Source organism: Coregonus lavaretus (genome assembly GCF_964263955.1).
Source record: "Coregonus lavaretus genome assembly, chromosome: 2".
Taxonomy (NCBI): domain Eukaryota; kingdom Metazoa; phylum Chordata; class Actinopteri; order Salmoniformes; family Salmonidae; genus Coregonus; species Coregonus lavaretus.
This window is the reverse complement of record NC_139989.1, coordinates 66371036-66391494: the sequence shown is the minus strand read 5'-3', so window position 1 is coordinate 66391494 and position 20459 is coordinate 66371036.

Sequence of the window (20459 nt, the reverse complement as noted above, 5' to 3'; positions counted from 1 at the left end):
AAGCTGGCCAACATCGTGGAGTGCTCCTGGACCCGTGCCACGACTCCAGGCATGCGCTCTTTTCCCGCTGACTCCATAGCGGGTGGGTGATTCTGTGATGCGTGTGATAGAAGGAGTCAGGCGCAGGAGAGTAATACGCATCCAAAAAGTTTATTCCGTCGATAAACAGTTGCGCAAGCATGCGACAACAAAACTCAGGCACAGGGGAAATATCTACCCTGGCAACAACAAGGTAAGGGTAGCTCAAACGAGCTACACAAGCTCACAACAAACAATCACCCACACAGACAAGGAAGCAGAGGGAACACTTATACAATGACTAATTGGGGATAAGGACCAGGTGTGTGTGATTAAGTAGACAAGACTAGTGGAGTGATGATAAATGGATCGGCAGCAGCTAGTAAGCCGGTGACGACGAATGCCGAAACCTGCCCGAACAAGGAGGGGAGGCAGCCTCGGCGGAGGTCGTGACAGAGTGACAATATTAGGCCTATCAGTTGCCAAATTGTACATGAAGAGATGGGCACATCTTGTAATTTACAGATGCAGGGAAAGGATAATAATTTTATCAAATCCTCCTTCAGAGTCACATGCAGGTAAGACATTTTAATTTCTATGAAGTATCATAAAGGGCATATTTTACAGTTTCTATTACATTTACCTTTGTCAAAAACCTCTCGCAATTCAAGAGGTGCAGCTCTATTTCCAAATTTCACTTTTTCCAAGAATATCCGTGCTGTCCATGCATTCAGCACATGACTACTCACGCAGCAGCATTGCTCTGGCTACTAAGCAAAAACTAGTAACATATTAAACTATATTTTTTAAATATGCTATTTCTTTCTGCAATTCATCCTGGTGCTTTCGTTTAGGAATATAGCACATAAGTTCATATGTGCACCTGGCTGGTTATATTATTATTATTATCTTTTTTGTTTCTACTTTGTCAAAAGAAGCTGTAACTCAACTTTATTAATTAATATAACTCTATAACTAATCAAATCGACAAATAAAGTTGATCAAATGGATTACACTGTAATGTTTTTATTGTAAGGGAAACAAAAATAGACTATAGGCCTACGTTTTTTCTATGACTTTGTAGAATTACACAAAACATATCCTTGACTCTATCTAAACAAATAACTATTGTAGTAATTTTTTTATTTTTTGATATATTTCCACAAATATTTCTTCATGCAATTAATCATTTATAGTAGTTTATGCACTATTTATAAAGATTTGGTGGTCATGTTTGCTGTACCTTGCGGGTTGATATGCATCTGATGCATATGCTAAAGATGACGCCCAGCAACATTCTCTAGTGGGTACTTCTAGAGAGAAAGGCCAGGTGGTTCTAGTGTTAAGGGCCTTATTCCTTGCTTGGATAGATTCTAGGATCTCATGATTAAACCACGGGCTAGATCTCTGCTTTACTCTGACCTTTGTAATGGGAGCCATCACATTCACCACATCAAAGAATCTACATTTAAAGGCTTCCCAGGCACTGTCTACCCTTACATATTAGCAATGTCAACAAGTGCTCTGTATGAGTAGGGTTGATGTTTTTCAACCCCCTTAATTCAAAGAGTGAATACAAAAGCACAGGCCTTTTCATGTAGCAGTGCTTTGTGAATGCAAACGAAGAGCCGATAAAATCCATGTGTTTTAATGTCATTTCCCTTGGTTTGTCATACTGAAATGCGCACGCATGCATGCATGCACGCACACACACACACACACACACACACACACACACACACACAAACACTCACTGAGTTACTGAGATCACAGACTCAATAACACAATGTACTACACTTTCAATTCCACTTCATTTCAGTGACATATAACCTTTAACCTATTGTAGTTCTTCTAAAGTCTGTTCTTTGTTCGTTTCCCTCTCCATCAGTCTGGGCAGAGCATCTTAACTAGGGATTACAGTTCTCAGACCTTTCATTAGAACCACAATGAGTAGTGATTAGATTGTTCCAACCTCCATCTTATTTCCCATCTGGCTGTGTTCTAATGGGCCCTGTAGGAAATTAGCCTCCTGCTCACAACTAGCCCCACTCTCTCACAACAGATGCACACACACACACACACGTGCACACAAAATCCCTTCTGCTTGTTTGTCACTCTCATCCTAAGCCAATATAGCTGGCTGAAAAACCCATTAATATGACTTATTAGCCCTTACGTTCTCTCAGATATGAATAGAAATGAGTGCCATTTGCATGCTGTGTGGTGTGTGCTTCATCTTCAGACAGGGGACTTCTCTCGTTCTCTCTCGCGCTCTCTCTCGCTGTCTCTCTGTCTGTGAAACAGTGTAAATTGCACTATTTGTCAGAGGTGAGAGGTGCTCAGGTGATGGGGCACTCAGCCCCAATGAGGCGCACCCCACTTCACACGTCAGGGCCTCCTGCCCTTCATCTCCCCCTTCAATGTGACCTCTGTAGGGTTCATTTACATCCAGGGCATGGAGAGGTCACCGCCAGCCCAAGGGCAATGTGATTCCTCAATAGGCTGTTCTCCTGAGGGAAGGGGATTTATTAGCTTTGTGTCTCTGGGCTCTTTGTCTCATGACACCCTCTTCACTCTCATTCTCTCCTCTTTTTCCTCCCCATTCATCTCGCCCCTTTCCTCCCTCATTGAGTAGAGATTTGTTATCTTGGCTTGGTACTCACTAAGTTAGCGTGAGTTGAGTTATTATCTTGACTTGGTACTTACTAAGTTAGAGGGAGTTGATATTTTGACTTGGCTTTACAACTGCTGATAGGTTACATGCTATTGGCTGCTCCATCCACTCAGCAGGAGAGCTGAGTCCTGGTTATGATCAACTCTATACATCTGGAGAGAAACAATCAGCCCCATAGAGCTGTGTGGAAAACGGGACTAACACGCCGGTTATAGAGTTGGCAAGGAATCACACGTTTGATCTTGAGAAAACAGTTGTAGATAATCTGTGGGTGCTGTTATTGTTCTAATCCAGGACCATCAGTAAGCCTTCAGACATGGGCTCTGCAAGCAATCTGGACATTAAGGGCTCATTGATTTGACAATGTGTAATGAACAGAGCTCCATGTGTTAGTCATTTAGACCAGTGTTTCCCAACTCCAGTCCTCGAGGACCCCCAACAGCACACCTTTTTGTTGTAGCTCCGGACAAACTCACCTGTTTCTGTTATGCTGTTGGGGATACTCGAAGACTGGAGTTGGGAGTTGGGAAACACTGATTTGTTTAGAAACCACACATCACTCCTCTTGGCTTTGAAATGATTTCTGGAATGCATGCACTCAGGCTCATTCAGCTTTAAAGTGTATGTAATTGTGGCTAATGCTTGCACATATTTGTTCACATTCAGATGAGATTTTCTGCAGGCAAAAAAACAACTGTGTCATAACTGAATTAATTGAGTCATATTGCAGTCAGATCTTTAATAAACCTAATGTTTAGCAGAGGGACGTGGGAACCCAATGACTACCAAACGGGATTAACACACAACTGACCCAGTGACTCACAGCACAGTCTCTGTCATAACCTGTTCCCAGATCTGTTTGTGCTGTATGAACATAAGAGTTGTCTATATAGCTCAAACAGATTTGGGACCAGGCTATCTCTGCATGGCCTTGTGTTGATGACCCATAGTCCCAATTAAAATGTTCCCCTCATGGTACCGGATACATGTCTGCATTTCCAGGTGGGACATCTCCAACACTGGCCAAAACATCTAATAGCATTGATGTGTCAAATAAAAATTGGATTCTTCTATCGCACGGCGAGGTGATACATCATATCCAAAACATAATGTCCAGGTATCATAATAACATCTGGTTCTGTAACGTGTACGCTCGGAGTCGGGAAGCAAATACAGGGAGTGAATTTAATAATAAATGAAACATGGAACAAAACAAGAAACACGAGTAGCGTACAGACATGAAATACAGGAACAGAATCAATAACGCTTAGGGAAGGAACCAAAAGGAGTGACATATATAGGGGAGGTAATCAGGAAGTTGATTGAGTCCAGGTGAGTCTCATAATACCTCGCAGGTGCGCGTAACGATGGTGGCAGGTGTGCATAATGAACAGTTCACTGGCGACCTCGAGCGCCGGAGAGGGGGAGCGGGAGTAGACGTGACAGGTTCTTTTGATTCAATATGTATTAATTTTCCTACTCCTTCATACATTCCTCAAGTCATAGCATATCCCATATACTGCTGACCCTAGTTGTTCCTTCCCATTGAACACACACTGGTTAAACCAATAGACATTGAATTGACGTCTGTGCCCAGTGGGTTGACTTTGGCTATATTCCTCTCTTCTTTTCTTTGTCTCCTGTTTTGCAATAAAGCATTTAAGTATTTTATGATCTATCTTGTCCTCTTCTATACCTTCATCCTTCCATCCCTTAGGGCTGGACGATATGGCCAAAATATTATCTCAAAATATTTTTCACATTTTGGACGGTATTTGATGGGATTTGATGTTTTTGAAAAATAAAAGTTATACATTTGCTTTATGAGTTGTGCATGACCCTAGGGTGGCAATGTATGACATCTAAGTGATTTTAATGGGGCTTTCTCCATTTTAATTGTTTTATACCGTTCAATCAAACTTGATCTAATTTGAGATCATTTCCACACTGCCACTTAGGGCTGCACAGTCTTGGCAAAAAATCTAGGCCTTATTTTTTACCAGATATTTCAATTGCGATTTTACTTGCGATTTAGATCAACACATTTGAGTGAACTGTTGATATAAAGGAAATATAATTATTATTCTAATTCTATAGTTAGGATGTAATAGTGGGCACTTTGGGCACTTTTTTTGTATGGTGTTTTTTTACATGACAATGAATGAAAAAGCCAGGGAGGCGTTCATAGAATTAGGAATTAGAATACTAATAGGATCTCTATGGAGCCGTTATTGTGACAGAGTAGGAACCAAAGTGTTGGTCAGTGTTTCCCAGGGGAGTGGGACCCTATAATGTTTGGCTACATTATATGTTTTCTCTTACTTCATGTAGCTAACATATTAATTATTTGCGTATTACTCTCTGATTTATAAGATACATTTATATTATTGATAAGATATTGCACAAACAACATGCTGATTTAGGCCTACACCAGCACTGGTATCAGGCTGTATTAGCTATCTATGTTTTTATTTTATTTATTTTATTTCACCTTTATTTAACCAGGTAAGACAGTTGAGAACAAGTTCTCATTTACAACTGCGACCTGGCCAAGATAAAGCAAAGCAGTGCGATAAAAACAACAACACAGAGTTACATATGGGGTAAAACAAAACAAAGTCAAAAATACAACAGAAATAAATATATATATACAGTGTGTGCAAATGTAGCAAGTTATGGAGGTAAGGCAATAAATAGGCTATAGTGCAAAATAATTACAATTAGTATTAACACTGGAATGATAGATGTGCAAGTGATGATGTGCAAATAGAGATACTGGGGTACAAATGAGCAAAATAAATAACAATATAGGGATGAGGTAGTTGGGCGGGCTAATTTCAGATGGGCTGTGTACAGGTGCAGTGATCGGTAAGGTGCTCTGACAACTGATGCTTAAAGTTAGTGAGGGAGATAAGTGTCTCCAGCTTCAGAGATTTTTGCAATTTGTTCCAGTCATTGGCAGCAGAGAACTGGAAGGAATGGCGGCCAAAGGAGGTGTTGGCTTTGGGGATGACCAGTGAGATATACCTGCTGGAGCGCATACTACGGGTGGGTGTTGCTATGGTGACCAATGAGCTAAGATAAGGCGGGGATTTGCCTAGCAGTGATTTATAGATGGCCTGGAGCCAGTGGGTTTGACGACGAACATGTAGTGAGGACCAGCCAACAAGAGCGTACAGGTCACAGTGGTGGGTAGTGTATGGGGCTTTGGAGACAAAACGGATGGCACTGTGATAGACTACATCCAATTTGCTGAGTAGAGTGTTGGAGGCTATTTTGTAAATGACATCGCCGAAGTCAAGGATCGGTAGGATAGTCAGTTTTACGAGGGCATGTTTGGCAGCATGAGTGAAGGAGGCTTTGTTGCGAAATAGGAAACCGATTCTAGATTTAACTTTGGATTGGAGATTCTTAATGTGAGTCTGGAAGGAGAGTTTACAGTCTAACCAGACACCTAGGTATTTGTAGTTGTCCACATACTCTAGGTCAGACCCGTCGAGAGTAGTGATTCTAGTCGGGTGGGCGGGTGCAAGCAGCGTTCGGTTGAAGAGCATGCATTTAGTTTTACTAGTGTTTAAGAGCAGTTGGAGGCTACTGAAGGAGTGTTGTATGGCAATGAAGCTCGTTTGGAGGTTTGTTAACACAGTGTCCAATGAAGGGCCAGATGTATACAAAATGGTGTCGTCTGCGTAGAGGTGGATCTGAGAGTCACCAGCAGCATTGATATACACAGAGAAAAGTTGCAGCGGAGGGTGCAGAGCTGGTGGCCGGGGTAGTGGTAGCCAGGTGGAAAGCATGGCCAGCCGTAGCAAAATGCTTGTTGAAATTCTCGATTATTGTAGATTTATCGGTGGTGATAGTGTTTCCTAGCCTCAGTGCAGTGGGCAGCTGGGAGGAAGTGCTCTTATTTTCCATGGACTTTACAGTGTCCCAAAACTTTTTGGAGTTAGTGCTACAGGATGCAAATTTCTGTTTGAAAAAGTTAGCCTTTGCTTTCCTAACTGCTTGTGTATATTGGTTCCTAACTTCCCTGAAAAGTTGCATATCGCGGGGGCTATTTGATGCTAATGCAGTACGCCACAGGATGTATTTGTGCTGGTCAAGGGCAGTCAAGTCTGAGGAGAACCAGGGGCTATATCTGTTCTTAGCTCTGTATTTTTTGAATGGGGCATGTTTATTTAAGATTGAGAGGAAATTACTTTTAAAGAACAACCAGGCATCCTCTACTGACGGAATGAGATCTATATCCATCCAGGATACCTGGGCCAGGTCAATTAGGAAGGCCTGCTTGCTGAAGTGTTTTTGGGAGCGTTTGACAGTGATGAGGGGTGGTCGTTTGACCGCGGACCCGTTACGGACGCAGGCAATAAGGCAGTGATCGCTGAGATCCTGGTTGAAGACAGCGGAGGTCTATTTAGAGGGTAAGTTAGTCAGGATGATATCTATGAGGGTACCCATGTTTACGGATTTAGGGTTGTACCTGGTAGGTTCATTGATAATTTGTGTGAGATTGAGGGCATCTAGTTTAGATTGTAGGATGGCCGGGGTGTTAAGCATATCCCAATTTAGGTCACCAAGCAGTACGAACTCTGAGGATAGATGGGGGGCAATCAATTCACATTTGGTGTCCAGGGCACAGCTGGGGACTGAGGGGGGTCTGTAGCAAGCGGCAACAGTGAGAGATTTATTTCTGGAAAGGTGGATTTTTAGAAGTAGAAGCTCAAACTGTTTGAGCACAGACCTGGATAGTATGATAGAGCTCTGCAGGCTATCTCTACAGTAGATTGCAACTCCACCCCCTTTGGCAGTTCTATCTAGACGGAAAATGCTATAGTTGGTGATGGAAATTTCAGAATTTTTGGTGGCCTTCCTAAGCCAGGATTCAGACACTGCTAGAACATCAGAGTTGGCGGAGTGTGCTAACGCAGTGAATAACTCAAACTTAGGAAGGAGGCTTCTGATATTTACGTGCAGAAAACCAAGGCTTTTACGGTTACAGAAGTCAACAAATGATAGCTCCTGGGGAGTAGGAGTGATACTGGGGGCTGCAGGGCCTGGGTTAGACTCTACATCACCAGAGGAACAGAGGAGGACTAGAATAAGGATACGACTAAAGGCTTTAAGAACTGGTCTTCTAGTGCGTTGGGTACATAGAATAAAGGGGGAAGTTCTCCAGGCGTTGTAGAAAAGATTCAGGGCATTATGTACAGAAAAGGATATGGAAGGATATGAGTACAGTTGAGGTAAACCTAAGCGTTGGGTAACAATGAAAGAGATAGCATCACTGGAGGCACCGATTGAGCCGGTCTCGGCGTGTATGGGGGGTGGAACAAAGGAACTATTTGAGGCAGTTTGAGAGGGACTAGGGGTTCTACAGTGAAATTGTATAATAAGAACTAACCCAAACAGCAATAGGCAAGGCATATTGACAAGGGAGAGAGGCATAAAGCAATCACAGGTGTTATTAGAGAGAGCTAAGACAACAACTGGTAATAGCGATAAAGTTTGGGCTGAGGCTAAACAGAATAAACAGGACAGGGTACTGTGTAAAGGAACAGTCCAGCAGGCATCAGCTGTGCAGCTGAGTGATCATAAGGTCCAGTGAACAGCAACATGTGAGACCGAGAGCAGTTCAAATTGGTGCTTCAGCACAGCTAGTAGGGAGCACAGTTGTAGTTTGCGTGTGCTAGCGGGCCGGGGCTAGCAGATGGATCTTCGTGGTCGTCGCAACGGGAAGCCTGTTGAAACCACATCAGACGATTTCGTCGGCAAACCAGTCGTGTTGGATCGGCGGGGCTCAGTGTCAACACTAGGAGGTCCCGTCCGGTTGACAGAGGTAGATAGCCGGGAGATGGGCCTGAGGCTAGCTCAAGGCTAACTGGTGCTTGCTATAGGGCTATGGTAATTAGCCAACAACAGGTTGCAGCTAGCTAGCTGGTTGCGATGATCCGGCGCTAGGGTCCAGTGATTCCGGCAGAAAGTCCGATAAGCTCTGGGTCGATAGCACGCTGTGCAGACTGGCCGACGAATTGTCCAGGCTAGAGCTAGAGCTGGCTGGTGGATAGTGTAGGCCACGGACAATGGTGAAGACGCTAACGGTGACTAATAGCAAGTAGCCATTCAGTTGCAGCTACACTAGTTTCAGCTTAAGGTTCTTGATTAAAGTTATAAAGAAATAATAGAATCCTTTCCACGTTGGGTGAGGCGGGTTGCAGGAAAGTATATTTAGTTAAAGAATGAAAAGTAAAAATTGAGAAATATATACAAAATAGACAAAAAAAAAACAAGAAACGGGATATTTACACTAGGACAATGAATAAAACCGCGACCGCACTGCTACGCCATCTTGGAAGATCACAGATAAGATCTGCTCTGACTCAGTACATTTATTAGCAAGCTAGCCATCCAGCTAACTAGCGATTAGTATAAGCGGCTAACACAATTTATTTTAGCCACAACTTGCTAAGAAGCAAAGTGGAAAGCAGCATCGTTGTCAACAATATATTGTTGTATAAGCTGCATTGACCATGCAGACTGAAGAGTGAACGGTCGGCAAATTATCTTGTGGTTGAGCAACAACAACTGCACTTCTTGAGTGACAGGGGGCGGGGTGTGGTGAGAGAGGGAGACAACTCAAGTAGTGGAGTAAACTATACAAACGGAGTGGCATATCACATTTAACAAACCAAACATTGAAATATCGTTATAGAAGGTAAAGTAAAAACCCAAACCGGTCTGAGCATCAATGCCGGTATATAGTAAAATACAGTATACTGCACAGCTCTAACATCCCTCCATCTCCCCATCTTCCTCTAACCTCCATTTAATCTGGATACTGTGTGTGTGTGTGTGTTTGTGTGTACGTGTGCGTGTGTGAGAGGTGCTATAAGATAACATATTGACAAAGCCTTGGCTAGACACGGTCCACATGGCTCCATGCAGATAGCTTTAATCAGAAGTGGAGCAGACAGTTCAATAGCCAATTTATTAGGCCTTGGAAAAAGACCCCCTATCATCGTAGGCCTCTCAGAAAGACTGGGTTGCATTCCAAATGACACCCTTTTCAGAGCCCTACAGCCCCCCTCGTCAAAATTAATGAATTTAATAGGGACTAGGGTACCATTTGGGAGACCCTTATCATCTCAGCTGCAGGAGCCCTTTCATCTGATCAAGATTACATGCACATTGTGTTGATGATTTTTCTTCCTCCAAGTAAATACAGTATATGGTTGATCACGAAGCAGAGCGATATTAGTTTGGCATTCGCTATTCTGTTGTCCTTCCGGAAAGGAGAGCCTCTTATGTGTTTATTTGAGAGCTAGACAGCTCTATGGTAAAAGAGATATTGCAAAGTATTATTGGTCATGCTTGTGATGTGATATTTGTGTGTGCTGTCTGGCTCTATTAGCTGCAGCATTGGTGCAATAACAAAAAGGTTTGAAGGCGTCTGCTTTGGTGCATAGAAATTACTGTCTTTGTCCGGAGTCTGACACTGCTACATGGATGATCATATAGAGAACCCTTCATGCTAGCTCGCTTGCTAACACACACCTCAACTTGTACCGTGTAGCTCAGTTGGTAGAGCATGGTGCTTGAAATGCCAGGGTTGTGGGTTCGTTTCCCACGGGGGGCCAGTATAAAAAAAAAATAATAATAATGTGTGCACTCACTAACTGTAAGTCGCTCTGGATAAGAGCGTCTGCTAAATTACTAAAATATAAATTTGATTGTGTGTTAGCAATCGCTTGATTTAACACACAGTTCAACTTGAACTGGGACTGGGGCTTGTTATGTTGGGTTGGTGTTCTGTTGGATTGTGTCATTACTTACCCCTGACTGTCACGGTTTCGGCCGAGGCTGCTCCTCCTCCTGGTTCGGGCAGGCTTCGGCGGTCGTCGTCCCCGGAGTACTAGCTGCCACCGATCTATGTTTCATGTTCGTTTGGTTTGGTCTTAATGTTGTACACCTGTGTCTAGTTAGTCCTCGTTAGTGTTCTATTTAGTTCTCGTTGTGTGTGTCTGTGTTTGTGTGTGATTGCGCTTCTGTTTCGTGTTTGGAGCTACATTTTCCCTCCAGTGTTTTGGAGAGGGTTGTTTGCACATGTTTGTGCGTCATTTGTTTTGTCGCCTGTGTGCGTTGTGCATTTTGCCTTCGGGCTTATTGTGCTTCTGTTGTATATATATATAATATATATTGCACTAAAGCCTTTGGACTGAGCCTCTGCGTCCTGCGCATGATTCCTACACCACACCCACCTTCAGCACGCCTTGACAGAATCACACACCACCTAATGGAATCAGCAGGATCGGCAGTGACGCCTGTGTCGCTCGAGGAGCATCTCCGTGGGCAAGAGGACCAGATCCGACAACTGGAGACCGCTCTACAGGAGGTAATCAACATCATGCACCGATGGGAGGCCAGCAGGGTACCCACACCTCCACCTACCCTGTCCATCCCATCGGTCGGTCCACCAGTCCCAGGTTCGGAACCCAGGGGGATTCGGCTCTCGCTCCCGAGGGCGTATGACGGAACAGCTGCCGGGTGTCAGGGGTTCCTCCTGCAGGTGGAGCTCTACCTGGCCACTGTACACCCCGTGCCCTCGGGATACGAGAGCGTTTCCGCCCTCATCTCCTGTCTCACGGGCAAGGCGTTGGAGTGGGCTAACGCCGAGTGGAGGAAGATGGACGCCAACACCATCACCTACGCCGAGTTCTCCCGCCGCTTCAAGGCCGTGTTCGACCATCCACCTGAGGGCAAAGCGGCGGAGGAGCGTCTAGTCCATTTGAGACAGGGGAGGAGGAGCGCTCAGGTGTTCGCTCTAGAGTACCGGACTCTAGCGGCGGATGCAGGGTGGAATGAACGGGCTCTCATCGACCATTTTCGATGTAACCTACGAGAGGACGTTCGACGTGAGTTGGCCTGCAGGGATACCCATCTTACCTTCGACCAGTTGGTCGATATGTCCATCCGTCTGGACACCCTGCTGGCCACCCATGGACGTCCCGAGGGGAGTCCGTCCATTCCGCCCTCCGGCACCTCCGAGCCGAGCCCTATGGAGCTCGGGGGTGCCGGCGCTAGAGAACGGAGTAGGAAGAGCCCGAGGGGGCCTGTCTCCTGCACCAAGTGCGGTCGTGGAGGGCACACTACGGCCAGGTGCTGGGGAGGGTTCTCCGGGAGTAACGACAACAGGCCACGCACTGGGGGGGCCTCCCAGGTGAGTAGACGTCCCACTTACCCAGAGCTTTCTGTTGCACACTTTTGTATACCTGTTTGTTTTCCACAGGTTGCACCTCATTCCCAGCATAAGGCGCTCGTAGATTCAAGCGCAGCTGGGAATTTTGTTGATCGGAAGTTTTGTTTTGAGTTAGGGATCCCTCTCCTACCTGTTGACAAACCTTTTCCCGTTCATGCCTTAGATAGCCGCCCGTTGGGGTCGGGGTTGATCAGGGAGATCACAGCGCCACTTCGGATGTGTGCGCAGGGGGGTCATGAGGAGACTATACAGCTGTATCTGATCGACTCTCCTGCGTACCCAGTGGTGCTGGGGATTCCCTGGTTAAGCACCCACAACCCTGCTATTTCGTGGCAACAGAGGGCTCTCGATGGGTGGTCTGCTCAGTGCGAGGGGCGATGTCTGGGTGTTTCCGTGGGGGCGACTTCGGTGGAGAGTCCAAACCAAGTGCCCGCACTGCACATTCCGCCTGAATATGGGGATTTAGCTCTCGTGTTTAGCAAAGATAGGGCGACGCAGTTGCCTCCTCATAGACAGGGGGATTGTGCGATTGATCTCCAGGCAGGAGCAGCACTCCCACGGAGCCATGTGTATCCTTTGTCTCAAGAGGAGAGAAAAGCTATGGAGACTTACATAGCCGAATCTTTGAGACAGGGATACATTCGGCCCTCCACTTCTCCCGCCTCCTCGAGCTTCTTTTTTGTGAAAAAGAAAGATGGAGGGTTGCGCCCGTGCATTGATTACCGTGGTCTCAATCAGATTACTGTGAAATACAGTTATCCACTCCCTCTGATTATGACCATGACGAAGTCATTGCATGGAGCGCGGTTTTTCACAAAACTGGATCTCAGGAGCGCGTATAGCTTGGTGCGCATTAGGGAGGGTGACGTCTGGTGTCCAAGATGGACCGAACGGTGTACGCCGGAGCCCCCTCGATGTCCAATGGGGACGGAGGAGTCTCTCCTATCTCATTAGGGAGGGTGACGAATGGTTTAGTACCACGTCAGGTCATTTCGAATATCTCGTCATGCCATATGGGTTGATGAATGCTCCATCAGTCTTCCAATCCTTCGTTGATTACATTTTCCGGGATATGCAGGGACAAGGGGTGGTCGTGTACATTGATGACATTCTGGTGTACTCGTCTACCCGAGCCGAGCATATAACCCTGGTGCGTCGTGTGTTGAGGAGGCTGTTGGAACACGACCTATATGTCAAGGCAGAGAAATGTCTGTTTTTCCAGGAGTCGGTCTCCTTTTTGGGTTATCTGTTGTCCGCGTCAGGGGTGAGAATGGAGGTGGATCGTGTGTCCGCTGTGCGTAATTGGCAAACCCCAACTACTGTAAAAGAGGTGCAGCAGTTTTTGGGCTTTGCGAATTACTACCGGAGGTTTATCCGGGGTTTTGGACAGGTTGCAGCTCCCATCACGTCCCTTCTGAAGGGGGGTCCGGTGCGACTGCAGTGGTCAGCCGATGCGGACAGGGCCTTTAGGAGACTGAAGGACCTGTTTACGTCGGCTCCGGTGCTGGCGCATCCGGATCCCGCATTACCCTTTCAGGTTGAGGTAGACGCGTCTGAGGCTGGTATAGGGGCCGTTCTCTCTCAACGGTCCGGCACGCCACCTAAACTCCGCCCCTGTGCTTTTTACTCTAAGAAGCTCAGCCCGGCGGAGCGTAACTATGACGTTGGGGACAGGGAGCTGTTAGCTGTAGTTCAAGCCCTTAAGGTGTGGAGGCATTGGCTTGAGGGGGCTCAACACCCTTTCCTCATTTTGACTGACCATCGGAACCTGGAGTACATCCGGGCAGCGAGGAGACTGAACCCTCGCCAGGCTCGATGGAGTATGTTTCTCACCAGGTTCGTATTTAAAATCACGTACATCCCTGGGTCCCAGAATGGTAAGGCAGATGCGCTGTCCCGGCGGTATGACACGGAGGAGAGGTCCGTTGAGCCCACTCCCATACTACCGGAGTCTTTCCTTGTGGCACCGGTGGTGTGGGAGGTCGATGCCGAAATCGAGCGAGCATTGCGTACTGACCCCAGCCCTCCACAGTGTCCTGAGGGTCGGAAGTACGTTCCGCTCGAGATTCGGGATCGACTCATTTACTGGGCTCACACGTCACCCTCCTCTGGACATCCGGGTATCGGCCGGACAGTGCATTGCCTTAGCACTAAATACTGGTGGCCCACTTTGGCTAGGGATGTGAGGGTTTATGTCTCCTCCTGCTCGGTGTGCGCCCAGTGTAAGGCGCCCCGACATCTGCCCAGGGGTAAGTTACAGCCCCTACCCGTTCCACAACGACCATGGTCCCACCTCTCGGTGGATTTTGTAACAGACCTTCCCCTTTCTCAGGGGAATACCACCATCCTGGTCGTTGTGGACCGGTTCTCTAAGGCCTGTCGTCTTCTCCCTATGTCGGGTCTTCCTACTGCCCTACAGACTGCTGAGGCCCTATTTACCCACGTCTTCCGGCATTACGGGGTCCTCGAGGATATAGTGTCTGATCGAGGCCCCCAGTTTACCTCCCGGGTGTGGAGAGCGTTTATGGAGCGTTTGGGGGTCTCGGTTAGCCTTACCTCGGGGTACCACCCGGAGAGTAACGGGCAGGTAGAACGTGTCAACCAGGATGTGGGTAGGTTTCTGAGGTCGTATTGCCAGGACCGGCCTGAGGAGTGGGCGCGTTACATTCCCTGGGCCGAGATGGCCCAGAATTCTCTCCGCCACTCCTCTACCAACCTAACCCCTTTCCAATGTGTATTAGGTTACCAGCCGGTTCTGGCACCGTGGCAGCAGAGCCAGATCGAGGCCCCTGCGGTGGATGATTGGATGAGGCGCTCGGAAGAGACGTGGAACGCTGCCCACGTCCACCTGCAGCGGGCCGTCCGTCGTCACAAGGCGAGCGCCGATCTCCACCGCAGTGAGGGGCCGGTGTACGCACCCGGAGATCGAGTCTGGCTCTCTACCAGAAACCTACCCCTCCGCCTGCCCTGCCGGAAGCTGGGTCGGCGGTTTGTGGGGCCCTTTAAAGTCCTGAGAAGATTGAACGAGGTGTGTTATAAGTTACATCTACCTGTTGAATATAAGAATATTAACCCCTCGTTCCATGTGTCTCTTCTCAGGCCGGTGGTAGCTGGTCCACTCCAGGACAATGAGATAGGAGAGACTCCTCCGTCCCCATTGGACATCGAGGGGGCTCCGGCGTACACCGTTCGGTCCATCTTGGACACCAGACGCCGGATGGGGGGTCTCCAGTATCTCGTGGAGTGGGAGGGGTACGGCCCGGAGGAGCGGTGCTGGGTGCCGCGGAGGGACATCCTAGACCCATCTCTCCTGTCGGAGTTCCACCGGGACCATCCCGCGCGCCCTGCTCCGCGTCCTCCTGGTCGTCCCCGAGGCCGGGGTCGGCACACGGCTGGAGCCGCGCGTCAAGGGGGGGGTACTGTCACGGTTTCGGCCGAGGCTGCTCCTCCTCCTGGTTCGGGCAGGCTTCGGCGGTCGTCGTCCCCGGAGTACTAGCTGCCACCGATCTATGTTTCATGTTCGTTTGGTTTGGTCTTAATGTTGTACACCTGTGTCTAGTTAGTCCCCGTTAGTGTTCTATTTAGTTCTCGTTGTGTGTGTCTGTGTTTGTGTGTGATTGCGCTTCTGTTTCGTGTTTGGAGCTACATTTTCCCTCCAGTGTTTTGGAGAGGGTTGTTTGCACATGTTTGTGCGTCATTTGTTTTGTCGCCTGTGTGCGTCGTGCATTTTGCCTTCGGGCTTATTGTGCTTCTGTTGTATATATATAATATATATTGCACTAAAGCCTTTGGACTGAGCCTCTGCGTCCTGCGCATGATTCCTACACCACACCCACCTTCAGCACGCCTTGACACTGACCTCTTAGTTCCTGTCTCAGAGAGATGTAATGGTATTTATAATCATGAAAGACACTTCACCGCATGGCAAACTGACTGAGATTTATTACTGCTATTTCTCTAGGCCTATAGCTCCAGACTACTCCTAATGGAAAAATAGCATTATGGTATATTTACATTGAAGGTGCTGGGCCCATTTCAGCCCTGCAGATCTGTTTGCTTTGTTGATTAGCAACTCTCGGAGGAGCGAGGAGTGACATTCCTGTCTACAAGTCTGACTAGGTCTGGTCTGGATGGGAGGCTGGAGGCTGTGGGTGTTATCGTGTGTCACAGAAAAGCGCAAACTGTCTCTAACCGGAATAGAAAGAGGAGTGGGAGGCCCCGGTGCACAACTGAGCAAGAGGACAAATACATTAGCGTGTCTATTTTGAGAAACAGCCGCCTCACAGGTCCTCAACTGGCAGCTTCATTAAATAGTACCCACAAAACACCAGTCTCAACATCAATAGTGAAGAGGCGACTCCGGGATGCTGACCTTCTAGGCAGAGTTGCAAATAAAAAGCCATATCTCAGACTGCCCATCTTATTCAACACTGTTGATGTTGAGACTGGTGTTTTGTGGGTACTATTTAATGAAGCTGCCAGTTGAGGACCTGTGATGCGGCTGTTTCTCAAACTAGACACTCTAATGTATTTGTCCTCTTGCTCAGTTGTGCACCGGGGCCTCCCACTCCTCTTTCTATTCCGGTTAGAGACAGTTTGCGCTGTTCTGTGACACACGATATTCTGTTCTGTGAAGGGAGTAGTACACAGCGTTGTACAAGATCTTCAGTTTCTTGGCAATTTCTCGCATGGAATAGCCTTCATTTCTCAGAACAAGAATAGACTGACGACATTCAGAAGAAACTTCTTTGTTTCTGGCCATTTTGTCCCTGTAATCGAACCCACAATTGCTGATGCTCCAGATACTCAACTAGTCTCAAGAAGGCCAGTTTTATTGCTTCTTTAATCAGCACAACAGTTTTCAGCTGTGCTAACATAATTGCAAAGGGGTTTTCTAATGATCAATTAGCTTTTAAAATGATAAACTTGGATTAGCAAACACAATGTGCCATTGGAATACAGGACTGATGGTTGCTGATAATGGGCCTCTGTACGCCTATGTTGATATTCCATAAAAAATCTGCAGTTTCCAGTTACAATAGCCATTTACAACCTTAACAATGTCTACACTGTATTTCTGATCAATTTGATGTTATTTTAATGGACAAAAAAAAAAGTTTTTCTTTCGAAAAGGAGGACATTTCTAAGTGACCCCAAACTTTTAAACGGTAGTTTACGTCCCAATGTGCCAAAACGACGACCCAGATGAGTCACGTTTCATTTGGGAAGGGGGATCTAAGTTCCCTCCTCGCTATTTTCTTCCAGGGTCTTGGGAGAAACTGCAGCAACAGAGATACAGTAACAGAGGGAGAGAGAGGACAGTCACAGTTTGTTTGTTTGTTATTGTTGTGTCTGGTTGTCTGTGTTTGTTGAGTAGAGCTCTCTCCGAGTAAATAGTCTGGCTTGCTTCGTCGGATGGAATTTATTTTGAGTGCTCCAGTTTACTGATATTGAGTGAATCAAACTTTTCCCAATTGCGCCTTGACAGTATTACCCAAAATATGACAAACAGAGCCTCTACATCATTGGGAAAGTCCCCTCTTCTCCGTTTCACCCATTCCATCTTCCACTCTTCATATAGGGTCAAAGGCTGCTGGTTATCCATGGTGCAATTACATCAGATTAGAGACAACTAAATATTGGGCAGCCCTCAGACATGTATCTATATATCTGTCATTAGAGCCAGAATGTTATATTTAAAACCTCCATTCCTCACTCCCTGTCTTTCTAGTCTAATATTGTCCAAGTTCTCCCATTTCACCCCGCTCCTCTTCACACTCCACTGGCTTCCAGTTGAAGCTCTTATTCACTACGAGACCATGGTGCTTGCTTACAGAGCAGCAAGGGGAACTGCCCCTCCCTACCTTCAGGCTATGCTCAAATGCTACACCCCAACCCGAGTACTCCGTTCTGCCACCTCCACTCCGAAAACGTCTGAAACCCTACCTCTTCAAAGAGTATCTCAAAGAATCCTGCAACACAAAACATTTACACCGTTGCCATTCGTGAGCTAACACTCGCACTTGACTTTTATCCTCTACTAGCACTGACTTTGCTGATAGCTACATTATTGAGGAAAAATGTACTTACTATGACTGAGATATGTGGTTGTCCGACCTAGCTATCTTAAACTGTAAGTCGTTCTGGATAAGAGTATCTGCTAAGTGACTAAAATGGTATTCTGGGTTGCTTCCCACCACTCTGGGACTGCGTCCCAAATTGCATCATATTCCCTATGTAGCCCTGGTCAAAAGTATTGTACTACATAGGGAACAGGGTGTGATTTGGGAAGCAGCTTGGAAGTTTATCTCAGTCCCCTGAGGTGGCCCCTCTGTGCCCCAGTGGCATATGTAAATTCAGGTCACACTGATATATTCTGCAGAGGTCCCCTCTCCTCTCACTAGGGACATCAATATAGACTATGTGGCAGAGGAGACTGGGGCATTTAAAAAAGCCTGTCTGACATATTTGATTAATTCCTTCAAATAATTCAAACTGCTCAAATCTATCTCTTTGCAAAAAACAGAAGGTTTTTGAGAAACGTAGGAGCATACTCAGTCACACTGCTTCACTTTAGAATTCCACAGTCAATGATGAACAACATCAGAGCAGCTAGAGAGAAAGATAGAGAGCGAGAGAGAGAGAGAGAGAGAGAGAGAGAGAGAGAGAGAGAGAGAGAGAGAGAGAGAGAGAGAGAGAGAGAGAAGAAAGAGACAAGAGAAACAGAGAGAGAGAGACAAAGAGAGACAGAGAAAGAGAGAGAGACAGAGTCCGAGAGAGAGAACGAGAGAGATAGGGCAGGTTGCCAAAAGAAAATGGCTCCTGTCACCTGCCTGTCAGCCATCCTGTCATCCCATCCTCCCTGTCCAGTGTCCTCTCCATAACTTTACCAGTATTCCCATGCATTAGCCCCCACCTATTTCCATTACGCTGCATTGGCAGCCAGTCAGGGCCACTCTTAACTCTGGCAGGTATCTACAGTGGAAGGACACTAAGGACACACTTGTACTCTACCTCCCTGCCATTTAAATATGGGAACTTACAAGTAATACATTAAAGAGCCCCGCTCTGAATCCACAAGTTAAAATGTATTGTGCCATGCTGTGTTAGTAGAGCAGGTTGAGAGAGGTAGCAAACACAAGGTTTATAGAGAGACGGGAGGGGATGGAGTCCTCTACTCACCTTGATGACTACTGGGCATTTTAATTGACAATAAAACATGTTTTATTTGTGTTACGCACACTGTACATCATTATGAGTTGATTTAGTTATGTTTAACTGCACTTTCACCCCCACTAGCTACAGGGAGAAGATTAATCAAGTAACTATTAGTATTAGTGTTTCCGTCCAGACAGAGAGAGATGGTGGTTATCCCCATGAGAAGTGACCTCTCTGTGGTGATGCATGCTGGTCTACAGAGTCCTGTCTGGTCTAGCCCGCTCCTAATCCCTTCACTATAGGGACAGATTACATCTTCATCTTATTAGGGGCCATCAGCCTCCAGTGCAGTAGTGTGTGTGTGGGGGTGTGTGCTTGTTGCGTGTGTGCGTATGTGTGCCTGCCTGTGTGCCCTCGGCAGCCCCCAGTGAGGCAAAGATCGATGGCTGGTTTGTCTTAAGTGGTCATCGTGGTTATTTAAAGTGGGACCATTTCACTTCCTGGTGCGCAGGGCTAATCCAATCAAACATTATTTTATTGACATATCGTATCATATTAGTGAAGGGCGGCATGGAGAGACCTGTGATAATATGCCTTCCAAACACACAAAGGGTGGGATGCCCCGGCCTCACACATCCTCAACATTACCCACAATCCTCCACTGGTCTCTAGATAGAGTATGACAATATGGGTGTGTGTGAGTGAGGAAAATGTGTTAACGTTTCTGAAACAATGATATTACTGACTGCAATGGTTTGATATGTCTAATCTGTCTTCACATCAGTTTGCCAGCAATCATTTCTCTAACTTTCTCATAACAAGCTCAAATCATCATATCTCATTTCCAGAATGGTTTGTAAAGCTCTGGTATTGTTGGTCTGGGAGTGATGATATCAGAGGTTTTGGAGTGATTGGTTTGACTGATGTAACACTGCCCCAGACCCCTTGTCAGTGTTTCAGCTGGAAGCCGTGATGAGTTGACATTAAGATGGATGTTTTCGTGTGTTTGTGTGTTCGTGTGTTTGCGTGTTTGTGGGAGAGTTGGAGAATTCCCTGGCAGGCAGCAAGCTCTTTTTGGTTGGGAATGAAAATTACCATAAAAGGAATACCATGGCAAGGCCTCAGATATTAATCCATGACAAAAGTAGTGGAAAATATGTGGTTTTAGATCTGCTCAGAAGGCTTTGGTGAACATACCAAAGGGAGAGAGAGGAAAATGAGTGAGTAGCTCTGTTAGAATGCTACCTGTTCAGTCTGTTTGTTCAAAGGTACCTGGTTGAACCCGGCAATATACCGTCTGTATTCCTTATTTGTTCATGTGAGGCTCATTGAGATGAGAATAAAGAGAGGGCGATG